At 37.2% G+C, this 9,512-nt stretch overlaps 1 pseudogene; it reads right to left on the bottom strand.

The window, feature by feature from the left end:
- Window positions 1-8,181: 8,181 nt before the first annotated feature.
- Window positions 8,182-9,052, bottom strand: LOC105493741 (non-selective voltage-gated ion channel VDAC1-like; annotated as a pseudogene).
- Between the last annotated feature and the right edge of the window lie 460 nt (window positions 9,053-9,512).

Here is a 9,512-nt window from a genome sequence, read left to right as displayed (position 1 = left end):
TTATAGCTCTGTGGTATAATTTGAAGTCAGATAATGTACCTTCTTTTTTATTTATTTATTTATTTATTTATTTATTTATTTATTTATTATTATTATACTTTAAGTTGTAGGGTACAAGTGCATAACGTGCAGGTTTGTTACATATGTACCTTCTCTAGTTTTTTTCTTTTTTCTTAGGATAGCTTTGTTTATTCTGGGTATTGTATGGTTCCATATAAATTTTTGGATTGTTTTTCTATTTCTGTGAAGAATGCCATTGATATTTTGATAGGGATTGCATTGCATCTATAGATTGCTTTGCATAGTATGGACATTTTAACAATATTGATTCTTCCAATCCATGAACATGAAATATTTTTCCATTTTCTCATGTCCTCTTCAATTTATTTCATCAGTGTTTTATAATTTTCATTATAGAGGTGTTTTATTTATTTAATTAAATTAACTCCTAGGTATTTAATTTTATGCTTAGCTATTGTAAAGGGTTTATATTTTTTATTTGTTTTTCAGAATGTTCACTTTTGGCATATATAAATAGTATTAATTTTTGCATGTTAATTTTGCATCCTGGAAATAAACAATTTATTTGTTAAATATTTATTTGTGGAGTCATTAGATTTTTTCAAATGCGAGACCATATCATCTGTAACAAGGGAAATTTGTCTTCTTTCCCAATTTGGATGCACTTTATATCTTTTTCTTGTCTGATAACTTTAGCTAGGACTTCCAGTACTATGTTGCATAACAGTGATAAACGTGGGCATCATTGTCATGTTCCATATCTTAGAGAAAAAAAATCTTTCCATTTTTCCCCATTCAGTATGATACTAGCTGTAGGTCTGTCATATATGGCTTTTATTATGTTGAGCTATGTTCCTACTATACCCAGTTTTTTGAGGGTTTTAAATAATGAGGAAATGTTGAATTTTATCAAATGCTTTTACAGCATCAATTGAAATGCTCACATTGTTTTCATACTTCATTCTGTTGATATAATGAATCACATTGATTGATTTGCATATGTACAACCATACTTATATCCCAAGGATAAATCCCACTTGTTTATGATGAATGATCTTTCTAATGTATTGTTGAATTCAGTTTGTTAGAATTTTGTTAAGGATTCTTGCATTAATATTTATCAGAGATATAGGCCTGTAGTTTTCTCTTTTTTTGATGTTTCTTCAAGATTACACCAGACTTGTAGAATGAGTTTAGAAGTGTTCTGTCCTCCTCTATTTTTTGGAATAGTTTGAATAGAATTGGTATTAATTTCTCTTTAAATGTTTGTTAAAATTCAGTAGTGAAGCTGTCAGGTCCTGGGCTTTCATTACTGGGAGACTTTTTATTATGGCTTCAATCTAGTTACTTGTTATTGGTCCATTCATATTTTGGATTTCTTCATGGTTCAATCTTGGCAGATTGTATGCATGTAGGAATTTGTGCATTTCCTCTAGATTTTCCAATTTATTGGCATATACTTGTTCCTAGTAACCATTAATGATCCTTTGCAATTCTGCAGTATCATTTGTAATGTTTCCTTTCTCATTTCAGATTTTATTTGTATTTTCTCTCTTTTTCTTAGTCTGGCTAAACTATTTTTCTTGTTTAACTTTGCTTTGCTTTGTTGATCTTTTGTAGTTTTTTATTTCAACTCTATTTCTGCTCTGATCTTTATTGTTTCTTTTCTTCTACTAGTTTTGAGTTTGGTTTGCTCTTGCTTTTTTCTTAAGATGCATCCTTAGATTGTTTATTTGATGTTTTTCCTTTTTTAATTTTGACGTAGGCACTTATAGCTATGAACTTCCCTTTTAGTATTGTTTTTGCTGTATTACATAGGTTTTGGTATGTTGTGTTTCCATTACTATTTTTTTCAAGAAATTTTTCAACTTTTTTCTTAATTTCTTCATTGATCCACTGGTCATTCAGGAGCATATTGTTTAATTTCTATGTATTGGTATAGTTTCGAAAATTCCCCTTGTTGTCAATTTTTAGTTTTATTCCACTGTGGTCAGAGAAAATGTGTGATGTTATTTCAATATTTTTGAATGTCTTAAGACTTGTTTCGTGACCTAACACACGGTCTATTCTTGAGAATGATCCATTTGCTGAGGAAAGAATGTGTATTGCAGCTGCAGCTGTTGGTTAAAATGTCTCTAAATATCTATTAGATTTATGTGGCCTATAGCACAGATTAAGTCTGATTTTTTTGTTGATTTTCTGTCGGAAAGATCTGTCCAATGTTGAAAGTGGGTTGTTGAGGTATCCAACTCTTATTATATTGGGGCCTATCTCTCTCTTTAACTCTAACAATACTTGCTTTATATATCTGAGTACTTCAGTGTTGGGTGCATATATATTTAAAATGTTATATCCTCCTGCTGAATTTATCCCTTCATCATTATATTGTGGACTTCTTTATCCCTTCTTATAGTTTTAGTCTTGAAATCTATTTTGTCTGATATAAGTATAGTCACTCCTGCTCTTTTTTGGTTTCCATTGGCATAGAATATCTTTTTCCAACTTTTTATATTCAATCTACATGTATCTTTATAGGTGAAGTGTGTTTCCTGTAGGCAACAGGTCAGTGGATCTTGTTTTGTCATCTATTCACCCACTCTATGTCTTTCAATTGGAGAGTTTAGTTCATTTACATTTAATGTTATTATTCATGAGTAAAGTCTTACTCTTGCCATTTTGTTATTTGTTTCCTGCTTATTTTGTGATCTTCTCTTCCTTCTTATCTTCCCTTAGTGAAGGTGATTTTTCTCTGGGGATATAATTTAGCTTCTTGCTTTTTATTTTTTGTGTATCCATTGTATGTTTTTTGGTTTGAGGGTACCACGAGGCTTGCAAATACTATCTTATAACTCATTACCTTAACATGGTAATAACTTAACACTGTTTTCATAACAAACCAAGCAAAAAGAAAACTAAAACTCTATGCCATAACTTAATGTTCCTGCTTTTTAATTTTTGTTTTTTAATTCATATCTTATTGTACTGCCTATGTCTTGAAAAGTTATCATTTTTGATGGATTCATCATTTAGTCTTTCTACTTAGGATAAGAGTAGTTTACACAGAACAGTTACAGTGTTATACTATTCTGTGTTTTTCTATGTACTTACTATTACCAGTGAGTTTTGTACCTTGAGGTGATTTCTTATTGCTCATTAATTTCATTTTCTTTCTGATTGAATAACTCACTTCAGAATTTCTTGTAGGACAGGTCTGATATTGATGAAATCCCTCAGCTTTTGTCTGGGAAAGTCTTTATTTCTTCTTTATATTTGAGGGATATTTTTGCTAGATATACTGTGCTAGGGTGAAAGTTTTTGTTTTTTCCTTCAGCAGTTTAAATAAGTCATGCCACTCTCTGCTGACCTTAAGGTTTTCACTGAAAAGTCTGTTGCTCCATTGTATGTTATTTATTTATATTCTCTTGTTTCCTTCAGGATCTTTTCTTTATCCTTGACCTTTGGAAGTTTGATTATTAAGTGCCTTGAGTCAGTCTTCTTTGGGTTAAAGTCTTGATGTATAACCTTCTTGTATTTGAGTATTGACATCTTTCTCCAGGTTTGGGAAGTTCTCTGTTATTATTCCTTTGAATAAGCTTTCCATCTCTGTCTCTACTTGCTCTTTAAGTCCAATAATTCTCAGATTTGCTCTTTTGAGGCTATTTTCTGAATCCTCTTGGTATGCTTCATTGTTTATTATTGTTTTCTTTTGTCTCCTCTGACTGTGTATTTTCAAAGAGCTTGTATTCAAGTTCATGAATTCTTTCTTCTGCTTGATCAATCCTGCTATTACAAGACTGTGATGCATTCTTCATATGCCATTGCATTTTCCAGTCCAGAATTTATTCTTGATTCTTTTTATTTACTTCAATCTCTTTGTTAAATTTCTCTGATAGAATTCTGAATTCCTTCTCTGTGATTTCTTGAATTTCTTTGAATTTCCTTAACATAATTATTCTGTCTGAAAATTTCTGTTTCTGTTTCTAGGACTGGTTTCTGTTTCTGTTTCTCTAGGACTGGTCTCTGGTGCCCTTCTTTTGTTCATTTGGTGAGGTCATGTTTTCCTTGATGGTTTCGATGTTAGGAGATGTTCTTTGGTGCTTGGGCATTGAAGAGTTAAGTATTTGTTGTATTCTTCACTATCCGAGCATGTTTTTACCCATCCTTCTTGGGAAGACTTTCCAGATATTTGAAAGGACTTGGGTGTTGTGATCTAAGTGTATTTGTTTTAAGAGGCACCCCAAGTCCAGTAACACTGTGATCCTTGCAGACTCTTAGAGGTACTGCCTGGATGGTCTTGGACAAGTTCCGAAAGAATTCTCATTACCAGGCAGAGATTCTTGTTCCCTTCCCTTACTTTCTGTCAAACAAATGGAGTCTCCCTTTCTGTTCTGAGCCATCAAAAGCTGGAGATGGAGTGACACAGCACCCCTGTGGCCACCACCACTATGTGCTGGATGAGACCTGAAGTCAGCATGAAATTGGGTCTCACCCAAGGCCTGTTGCATCCACTCCCTGGCAACTGTCTATGTTCACTCAAGGCCCTGGGGCTCTACAATCAACAGGTGTAAGGCTAGCCAGGCCTGTTTCCTTCCTTTCAGGATAGGGAGGTACCCCTTGGCCCCAGGTGGGTCCAGAAGTATTGTCTGGGAGTCAGGAACTGCAGCCTAAAACCTTAGAAGCCTACCTGGTATTCTATCACACTGCAACTGAGCTGGCACTTAAACCACAAAATGCAGTCCTTCCCACTTCTCCCTCCCCTTTACAAAGGCATAGAAGGCTCATCCCATAGCCACCACCACCATGGGCCACAAGGAGTACTGCCAGACTACTTCTGATGTTCTTTTAAGTCCTAAGGGCTCTTAAGTCAGCCTGTGGTGAAAGTTGCCTGGTCTGGGACTCACCCTTCAGGGAACCTCCTCTAGCTCAGGGCAGAATGAGAAATGCCATCTTAGAGTCAAGTTTTGGAACTGGGGACCCCAGGAGCCCTCTTAGTGCTCTATCCTGATGTGGCTGTGCTGGTACCCAAGATGCAAGACAAAGTCTCCTTTACTTTTCCCTCTACTTTTCTCAAGCAGAAGGAGTTTTGTCCCATACGTGCCACATCTGGTAATATACTTAGTCTCACCTGAAGCCAGCACACCTCAGAGGCTCACCCAAAGCCCTTGATGTAGTACTTGGGTATCACTGCTGGTTATTCAGGGCCCAGGGTCTCTTCATCTAGCAGGTGATGAATGCCACCAGGAGTGGGTTCTTCCCTTCAAGGCAGTGGGTTCCATTTTGGCCCAGGGTGTGTCTAGAAATGTCATCTGGAAGCTAGGGCCTGGAATGGGGGTCTCATGACACTGAATGGTGCTCTATCCTGCTGTGGCTGAACTGGTATCCAAGAAGCAAGACACAGTCATTCCCACTCTTCCTTCTCTTCTCCTCAAATGGAAGGAAGGGGTGTCTTTTGGAGCTGTGAGCTGAGAGGCCTGGGGTTAGGTGAGGGATAATGCCACTACTCCCTTATCCACCCCAGCTGGTATATCAGTAGGTCTTGTTCCCCAGCCCACCAAGCCCACTGTCTCTAGGCCTAGTTCAGAACTAGGATTCATAAGACCTGCAGTCCTTATGGCCTACACTGCCTTTCAAGTTTACTTAGAGACACAGAGCACTGTTGCCCTTGGTGGCGAGGTTTGCAAGAACTCAAGTTCTGACTGCTGGTATCTGCGATTCCCCTCTGGCTAGGGCTGGTTTAAATGTTCCCTCTGTGGGCAGGTGTCAACTGAGTTTGGTTTTGTTTTTCTTTTTGCAGTAATAGGACAGCACTGAGTGCAGTGCCTCACAGTTGCTGTAGTCCCTTCCCCCAACACCCAGAGACCCTCTCAATACCAGGCTTCTGGTACCGCCGGGGCGGGGGAAGGGTGGTGTTGGTGATTCAGGACTGTTTTGTCTATTTCTTCAATGCCTTTTTCAATGATAGGAAGTTCAAACCAGGTACTATGAGTGCTCACCTGATTTTTTGGTTCTTATGAAGATGTTTTTGTGTGTTTGTGTGTAGATAGTTGCTAAATGGGTGTCCTTGCAAGGGCACATTCAGTGGAGTCTTCTATTCCACCATCCTGCTCTGCCTTTTCCCACAATGTTTCTTTTAAAGTATTTTCAGATCACTACTCAGACAAAAGACTTGAAGGAATACTTGTGGAGATCTCTGGAGTTATACCTCTCTGTGGCTTCCTTCTCTCCGATAGTCTGCCCATAAATTCTATTAATCTTGAGCTCCTTGAATTCTGACCTCTGTCAGAAACTCAGCAGGATGGCCAAGCTCTGTTTGGTAGTCCCAAGTGTTGGACTCTCAGTGTTGCTGCCAGCAAAGCACCTCTAGGCAGGAAGCTAGGTCAATCATAGGGCTTACTTTAATTGTTTCCCTTTCCTTAGAGATTACAATCCAATGCTACCTGTTATATAGTGTGTTAAGATTTTTATTTATGTAATTTTTCCAATTTATGGAGAGAAGGTAAATCCATTAGCTGTTACTTCAATATGGCTGGAAGTTATCTTGATTCAATTTCAAGGTAGGGTTATAGTAATAGTTTAGCAACTTAAACTGCTTATGTATATTTGTCATTTTTCCAATATTCTTCATAAGACTACTTTGTTTTGGCTTGAGATATTAGCAACCCTATGCTGTTAGAGGGACTGTCTTATTATTTGGTCTATAAAAATGAATTAAAACATTGAAAATGGATTAAGAAACTGTACTTTCTTACTGCAATATGTAAGATATTCCCCAAATTTTAAAAACAGGTGATCATTTTCTAAGAGATCTACATTATTATATGTAGTTGCCTGGTATAAACCTATACGAGCTTATCTTTCATGTTGATTGTGTAAAAAGGAATCAGAATGCACTATATGAGAGCCCTCAAACCAGCCTATGTGACTTTTTGAAATTCTCATTATTGTAACAACTTTTCATTGTGGTGAGACATAAATATATAGTTCTTTATATTTGACCTATGAAGGCCATTCTTATAGAATAGTAACATAAAATAGCAGGTCAGATAAATATGCCTTGGGTTAATTTTGATTAACTACTCCCTTGTAATTAACTAAAGCACTGAATAAAGTACTAAAACTTTGTCTTAATTGTTGTTTTGGGTAAAAGTTATTCTTTAGCATGCATTTTTAATTAGATTTCTGAGAGAAGAGTTTGATTGTAGAGTATGTTACTCTGTGTAAATAGGACATCCCATAAAGCTAGGAAGTAGGAGCAGGAATGGGAAGATGGCAAAGAGGGAAAAACTTTCTCTCTTTTTTTTTTTTTTAGGTTTCAGTATTGTGTTCAAGTTTTATTTTAAGTAATGTTCATTGCAGCATTTGAAGGGGAAGATTTAATGCCACAAAAAAGACTTTAAAATATACCCATTAAACTACTAAAAAATAAATTGAGTGGTGACAATACAACAGAAGTCCAATTTAGATTCTGAGTATTGTTACCATGTAATTAAAATCACACAGACTCTTCCAAGCTTATAGCTGGAACTCCTGGAAGCTATTTCATATTCTGGTGCAAGGGCAGAAAACCACAACATGAGAAGGAATTAAGTCCTGAATTATTGGTTTCATCACATTCATCCTCTCTACTCCTAAATGGCCAAAAGAAACAGTTATCACATCCTGCAGACCTTTTGGTGTAAAAGAGGTGATGATGAACTGAGATGGGGAACAGGTCATGAATATCTGTCTAAAAAAGTCCCTTTCAGGTGAGTTCATACACACCATCAAGCAACGAGCCTCTCATCTATTAGGGTTAAGAAACCAAGGTTCAGTTCTTAGGAAACCACAGTTTTATTCATTTACCCACTATGAATTTATAAAGTGCCTCTATATTGTCAGCTTCCATTTGCAAACATTTCTATATAAAAAATAAATCTGGCATTTCTAGAAAATCCAAGTTCCCTCCAATTCTACAGCTGAAAAGACCTTCCTTTGGAATTGAGTTTCTTCTGTACCTTTGAAAGGATAATACCTTAAAGCTGAATCATTTTTGACCCAGAGGCCTAACATGATATTTAGCAATACCTGCATCCCAGAAATATGACATTAAAAGATACATTAAATTATGAAGACACCTATGCTGCAAAACAGTTTTAAATTAAACAACTGTAGAGCATTCATTTACACTTGAAATTCCAGTCTTAATCCAAGCTTATAAGCCTGAATGTTCTTACCATCCAGGAAAGCTGACAATGTCAGTCTGATACCTGGCTTCAGGGTCTGAATATATCCTAAACCTAACAGACTGAAGTTGTTCACTTTATCCAAAAAGCAAGCATCAGGGTTGATCTGATACTTGGCTGCTATTTCAAAGCAAGCGTTACATTTTTCTGCTGTCCAGGAGAGATTCACAGTGCTCTCAACTTCTTGATCACTTTCTGGTAAATGGAGCCACCAAACACTATCCCGTCTTTCACATTAGTATGAAGCTGGAATTCATCAGTCTTCTAGCTAACCACAAAGTTGCTCTGGGTCTCTTGGGGCTTTGCAGTCTCAGAATTCATCTGGTAGCCAGTCAGCCAACCCTTGTACACAACACCAGAGAGCTTCTGATTGAAGTCTCAGCAATTTCAAAATCTATGTCACAGGTTGATGTGCTACCACAAGTATCCTGTCTTGATTTTAGCGTTTTTTCCTCCAGGTTAGGATGAATTAAAGGTCAGCTTTGCTTTCTCTTCCCCAGTAAGAAAGATGAATCGAAGGTCAGCTTCAGTCCATGTGCATTACTCCTCATGGTAATCTCAGTGTCTAGTGTATTGTCAGTGTTCCATTTCTCTGTAAACATCAGGCCATGGTCTGTCCAGCTGTACTTGGTTTCCAGACTGCCCTTCACTTTGGTGGTCTCAGTGTTGGCTGAGGCTGAGCTTGTAAATTCCAATCCATTCTCAGAATTTGCTTTCAAATCAAGCTTTATTAGACCAAATCCATGGCCCTTGGTGAAAACATCCCTGATAGATTTGTCAAGATCAGCACATGTGGGCAGCACCGCCATCTTCTGCTCGGAGGTGACAGCCACGTGGGCTCAGTGGAAGCTACCACATGAATTGTGGTGCAGAGGGAGGAGTGGAGCCAGCAGTGGGGTCAAGGGTGGAATGGCACTGAGAGGGAAAGGCTTTCAAATACCAGAAGAAAAGTTGAGTGAAGATACTGAAGTTTGACTAGTGTTGTGGGTTGAATTGTGCCTCACTCCTAAAAAATATGTTGAAGTCTGCTATGGTTTTAATGTGTCCCCAAAAGGTTTATGTGTCGGAAACTTAATCCCTATTGAAATAGTATTGAGACATGGAGCATAACAAGAGGTCATTGGGTCATGAGAATGAAGCCCTCAAGAATGGATAAATGTCATATCATGGGAGTAGATTAGTTATCATGAGAGTGAGTTGTTATAAAGTGAGTCTGGCCCTTGGTGTTTCTTTCTGTCTTGCACCCTCACTCACAAATGATGCCTTCTG

Source organism: Macaca nemestrina, chromosome 1 (genome assembly GCF_043159975.1).
Source record: "Macaca nemestrina isolate mMacNem1 chromosome 1, mMacNem.hap1, whole genome shotgun sequence".
Taxonomy (NCBI): domain Eukaryota; kingdom Metazoa; phylum Chordata; class Mammalia; order Primates; family Cercopithecidae; genus Macaca; species Macaca nemestrina.
Note: the sequence above shows the minus strand (reverse complement) of the source record. Positions and strands in the feature narration are given on the sequence as shown.